The sequence below is a fragment of the Nicotiana sylvestris genome, chromosome 4 (assembly GCF_000393655.2).
Source record: "Nicotiana sylvestris chromosome 4, ASM39365v2, whole genome shotgun sequence".
Lineage (NCBI taxonomy): Eukaryota > Viridiplantae > Streptophyta > Magnoliopsida > Solanales > Solanaceae > Nicotiana > Nicotiana sylvestris.
This window is the reverse complement of record NC_091060.1, coordinates 149,002,348-149,008,908: the sequence shown is the minus strand read 5'-3', so window position 1 is coordinate 149,008,908 and position 6,561 is coordinate 149,002,348. Positions and strand designations below refer to the sequence as shown.

General features: G+C 34.0%; 1 long non-coding RNA gene across 2 annotated transcripts; it reads right to left on the bottom strand.

Annotated features, from left to right (window-relative positions):
* Positions 1-733: 733 nt before the first annotated feature.
* LOC104249593 (uncharacterized) lies at positions 734-3,333 on the bottom strand. 2 transcript variants are annotated; one of them, XR_011406635.1, is made up of 3 exons: positions 3,221-3,315; positions 1,758-1,938; positions 734-986 (listed from the first exon to the last, which is right to left on the bottom strand). It is a non-coding gene; the product is annotated as an uncharacterized lncRNA (long non-coding RNA). The 2 variants fall into 2 exon arrangements; XR_716806.2 differs by having other exon boundaries at positions 943-1,938; positions 3,221-3,333.
* Between the last annotated feature and the right edge of the window lie 3,228 nt (positions 3,334-6,561).

Below are 6,561 nucleotides of genomic sequence, written 5' to 3'. Positions count from 1 at the left end.
GATAATCTCCTCGACATAACATGGCAGGACAGTTAATACGAAAGAACTATTTTTGCTCATTAATAACTCATGCTATCATGTAAAAGAACCAATCATCATAACAAACTGTAATATGTATAATCAAGTGATACTTGACACTAATAACTACTGAGTAAGCAAGCAAGGAAATCATAACTGCTAATTAAAAAATAAACAAAAGGTTTTTTCATCTCAAAGGAGTTCATAAGAACTCTATACTCTTAATCAAAATATAGTATCTATTAGCACAAAGATTTATTTGATGAAATGAGAAATCAAATCAAAATTTTATTGAACAATCCGAGGCGTATTGCAGTTTATGCCATAGCGAAGTATAGAGGAAACTCCTATAAAAATGGCTAAACTTATGAAGATGTTTTCAAATAAACAGGAAAAGTACATTAAAAGTTGCTCAGCTATATTTCACATATAAAAAAGATACACTAATCACAAATAAGGTAAAACTAACTTGATTGAATTGTAGGTACTAAATTATTACTACATGTTTACCTCTTTCTTCTATAATTAATCAGCAAAAAAATTAGAGTTCTCATTAACAGGTAAAAAGTATCTTTTTATAATAGCCGAAAAATTTGTTGTTAGTCATAATGATGTCTGTGGAATCTGGACGATATGAACAATAATATTGTCCAAAATGAAGCATCATAAGCTGCAAAGTTATATATAAAGGACTCCAAAAATCAGCTAGCAGATACATTATAAAAGGCATCAATCAAGTAGCATTAGAGTTTTCTTATCCCAAGTTTATCCTTCAGTAATGTGATCAATTTATCATCAAAGGAAGATGGATACAACTTGTTTTCAAAAATATCAAGCCGAAAATCTATTTCAACATAGGATTCTAATGAGCTATTTACTCTCTATAAAAGTTCCAAGCCCCTCTTGATGGCTCTTGCTCTTGTTGTTCATCACATGTTATTTCCCTTCTATAGATATATTAACAATACCTGAAAAAGTGAAGTCTTATGCAAGCTATTCTTACCCAAGTTTGATTCTTTCCAAATGGATAAGCAATATCGTTCTAAGAAATGGAGAAAATACAGGCGATGAGTCCAAATTTCGATCACAGAAAACGCAACTACTTGTTCATACCCCAAAAAAGGAGTCAAGAAAGAAATATAAAGAGAGAAAAATTGTACATCTTCAATCACTTTGCCACTTTTGGGCCATCTCCCCTGTGACTCAAGCAAATCTGGCTTTGAAAAGTTCACGTAGTACATATACTAAAATATGTAAAACTTCACAACTTTATATTTTGCATCAATGTAGGTCAAAATATCACTTACACGAAACTAAAACAGAAAACATATGAAACATCACAGAAAGTTGTCAGCTAAGATTAAGCATGTGCATTCATATACATGACAAAGATGCCCATGTCTAGATGATATTATTAAGCTTATAATCAATTTGGATACTGTAACTTTGAGAGAAGCTCACACGAAAGGCTTGACGAATCTATTTAATTCATTAAAATCTCAAGCAAGAATTTCTTTTAAATACATCTTCATGCATGAAAATGTTACCAAAATCAAGTTCACATGCCTTGCGAGAATTCATAACTAATCTAGAAAGCTATGGAATTTGGTTACTTGAGAAGTTGAAAGCATTGCTCCTTTAAACTATGTGGTTACATGTCAACTCTACTCTAACCCATATTTTTATATCATTGGACACATACTCATGTTCAAATATATCTCACTGTTATCACAAAGTACCTGCATATAAAATACGAAATTGGAACCAGCATGGAGCAAAAATTGACTTCTTAACACTTGTAGATCTCCTTCCCCAAGCTCTTATCCTGGCCCTTTGGGATGGTTTCATCTAAATGAAGCCATGCATAGGTAACTTATATTTTAATGGGTCGTATTGCCATGTCAACTCCCATTTAATTACCTGCTAGCAAAAGTTGTTCTGAACCGAGTCAGTAATTAGCTTTTTATGCATAGTGAATTAACTAAATAGTATATAATACATAAGATATTGTTCAATAATTATGACTAGTAGAAGTAATATAGATTTGGAGTTGCTAAATGATAGTATATTTATGTTATAGAACAACTGGAAAAAAAAGGAATAAAAGCTCTTTCAGTTGTTTCAGGTTTATTGTCAAACACTTTTGTTGCATCAAAGTTCTTCCATTTTTGTTACTACTATTTATTCTTGATGACAATTCAGTGCTTCCGTAGAAGAGTTCTAAAAAATAACTACATACATGAAGAAAGAGAAGAAGCAAACAAATATCCAAAATCACATACTCTGTAGGAGTATTAAAAAGAAAAACAAAGCGAAATGCAAAGACACTTTCAGAGAGCGAGTGAAAATTGTAAATCAATAATCTTATCAAAAATAGAATCGAACATCTAAATGCTCATCAAGAAGAAAAAGAGAAGAAAATCAGCAAATCCACATACAAAGGGAAACCACAATAGAAATTTTGAAATGAATCAAGAATCCATGGCCAAGAGACAAAAACACACAGGATGACTGAAACTTATTTTTTTCCCTTACAAATCTTCTTCCATATGCGGATAGCTTTGCACCGCAATCAAATGAAATTTTGCGAAATATGGAGGAAAAATGAATCATCAACCCTCTTATCTGAAAACTTAAGAATGTCCTGAAAGAGAACAAGTGAAAGAAGAAAGCTGCTCATGACACCTATAGCACTCATGTCTGCCATTAAAGCAGTATACATACTTCGAATGAAGATCAAATATGAAATTACTCCTAAAATAATTCATAATTTCGAGAATACAACCTATTTCACCCTTAATCGGAACCTTTAAAGAACAAAATTTTTCCACTAAACACCCCAATTTACACAATCAAGATCAGAAACAAAGAGCATGCACTAAGGCATTTCTTTTTCTGACAACGCTAGTATATGTGGTACAATGCACCTAGATATTTCTTTCCAGAGATGCATATCAAAATGAGATAGAAAATCTAGCAAGAAATTATTCAAAAGAATAGAGAAACCAACATCGAACAAAAATAGACAAAACTTCAAAGAAATCCAGAACACAACACAAGGAGAAAAAAAATCGGGGAAAAAACTTATAAAACTTAATAAACACAATAGACGCTAGAAAATTGAGGCAAACAACATGAAAAATCACAAAAAGACAGAATTCATGTAAGAAATATGAACATAGACAGAGGAAAAATCTCATACTCAAAGGATCCAAAGAAGCCCAGACGAATTGTAAAACTCATTGAACTTGCAGAGTGTGCGAAGGAGAGAGAATTAGAGGAGTTGTAATATGTTTGCACTCTGCAAATTGAAACAGAGGAGTATTTGAAATAAATTACACGTGGTAAGGTAAAGGAAAAGTCCAGACACGTGTTATTTCACCAACAACTATGGGTCAAACATAGAGTACTATTCACACTTCGTTTTGTATAATTCAGGACTGCCATATTCGTATCCTCAAACTCCCACTTCTAAATAATAGACTAGACGAATAAAGCCCGTGCTAAGCACGGGCCCAACCGTTATTGCATAAAAATTACATTATGCATATGTTCAAACTAACAACAAATAAAGATATGATGGAACAAAGATATGATGGCATGAAATATACCAAATCAGATTTACAACTATCTAGCATCTAAGGGGCATCAACAACTGATAACAAAAAGAGAACTCCTATGAAAGAGGGATAAGGATTTTATTCCAAGAAAGCACTAAGCAAGTGCTGTACATGAAGCTATAATTTCCTGATGATGTAGTATTGAATGTCTACTACAAGATTGACGCTTCACATTTCACAACAACAGAGTAAAACTTAATTATGGTTCCATTACTCTTGTCTGTCTTCTGTTGCAAGCCTTGTTGTCAAGGCACTTATTTGTATGGAAGTTAACACATAATGTTTTCCCCGTCACTGAAAAGGATCCAAATGCAAGTGATTTTCAGAGGTTCATATGTAGAATAAGAACGATGTGGAAATTTATAACAGATGCTTGATCCTAACCATCTTGTTTCGACAAATTTAGGCATAGGTATAGCTTCAACTGTATCTCCTGTTTCATTGGAAAGACCTACGGACCCAAGATACTACATCAAGAGAAATTAAGAGCGTAACTGTCATGACCCAAAATCCCACCATAAGTGTCGTGATGACACTTAGTCTCTAAGACTAGGTAAGCCGATTAGAATAACAATTCAAACCAATTTTTTTATTAATCGAAACCAACAGTGGAAATAAAGATACAACCTCCCCAAGACTGGTAGTACTGAGTCACGAACTCTAACTGAATATATGAAATGATCTGAAGGAAATTAAATATACAATAGTGCTCGAATAATAATTGATAGTACGATAAAAGGGAAAGATTCCAAAGGATTGCGACGACCAAGCAGCTCTACCTTGAATCCTTGCATTCACACTCTAACTCTGTTCGAGTCCTATATCTCCAATACTTGGCCCTGTACATAAAAAATATACAGAAGTATAGTATGAGTACACCACAGCGATACCCAGTAAGTATCAAGACTAACCTCGGTGGAGTAGTGACGAGATACAGTCAAGACACTCACTAGTCTAATAACCTATTCAATATAGCATTCAAAAATAATAGGAAACAAATAACAATGATGACAACAATAATCAACCAGTGATATAAACAACAGGGCAACAAGAACATCATATATATTGCTCAGCAAATAATGAATACAAGTACAACCAATTAATCAAAATTTTCAAATATTAATCTTTCGCCTATAAATCTTCCCAATAGTAATCTTTAGGATATAATATTTTCCGATAAATATATTTCGAATATACTTCCTTCAAATAAATATCTTTCTCATAATTCTTTCAAACAAGTATCTTTCCAATATAATTCTTCCAAATAAATATCTTTCGAATAAAAATTCTTTCAAATAATATTTTTCGAATATAATTCTTTCAAATAAAAGTCACCATGGGACACCTTATTTCAAATCATAAAATACGGGTCTCATCCCATTTTCATATTTCCATGGCAACTTGTGCCAATATTTCTATTACAACTGCACGGACAACTCACGTGCCAATACCGTCATCATTTACTCACGACACCTCGTGCTCATATTTCATATCACAACTGCACGGAAAATTCACGTGCCAATATAATTTTGATTATATAACCACGGCACCTCGTGCCCATATTTCATATCATAACTGCACGGACAATTCACATGCCAATAATAAATTCATCATATTTCCCTGACACCTCGGGCCCATATCATAATCCGCCCGACAATATTCACAGGCTCATAATTTCAACATATATCTGACTATTATCAAATTTACTGAATTTATAAAATAAATTGCATAATATATAAAAGAACTCACAAGGAATTCACAACACGACATAAATATTACCAGCACAATATCCCCCCATCATCACATAACAATTACCAACACAATACTCCACATCATCATATATCATCCCTGACAATAGCCACCCTTATCTCTCCTATAGCCACCCTTATCACTGCTATAATAGCCTCCCTTATCGCTCCATATAATAGCCTCCCTTATCGCTCCGTACTTATCGCTTCGTACAATAGCCTCCCTTATCACTCCGTCCAGACAATATCCCAACACACATAACCACAGTGAAATGCCACCCTTATACCCACGTAATATCAACAATGGAATGTCACATTTATGTCCTCATAATAATAACTCAAATTACACAATAATTTACACAGAATATTATCACAACAACACCATACAATAATTCATATCACGAATTGTCCATAGGCCACAATCAATTCCAAAGATACAACAAAATCAATTAATTTCACAACAAAAAGCCCAAGGCTCCACACAAGGTATATAAAACCTCAAAACAACAAGGATGGAAAAATAATTCATCATAGGACAACACCTTCTTTAATCCAAATTTTTAATAATTATATTAAAGAAGCTTCACCGGCTTAGCAACTTGTCCGAACCTCGTTCTAAATTGGGATTTGACACTATACAGAAAAGAAGTCGTACGAAGTACACCCTTCTTCATGATTTAGAAGACTCAGAGAGGAGATGGGTTTCGGCACAGTTTATACACAGTTCACGTAATATCAAAGCGGTAAAAGCAGCATTTAGCACATTAGGCTCAATCATGTAAAAATCAGATAAAACCAAATATAACAATTTATATGAGCTCGAATTTCTAACCCTGAACCACTGGTTCTGGGTTAAGTCCCCAGCAGAGTCGCCAGAGCTGTCACACCTCCTTTTTCCGGCACCGCGAGGTGCGTAGGGAGTTTTTTCCAATTAAAGGACAGTCGAAACGGGATTGGTTTAATTATTTCAGAGTCGCCACTTGGGAGATTTAGGGTGTCCCAAGTCACCAATTTTAATCCCGAATCGAGGAAAAGAATGACTCTATATTACAGTCTGCGTACCAGAAATCCGGATAAGGAATTCTGTTAACCCGGGAGAAGGTGTTAGGCATTCCCGAGTTCCGTGGTTCTAGCACGGTCGCTCAACTGTTATATTCGGCTTGATTATCTGATTT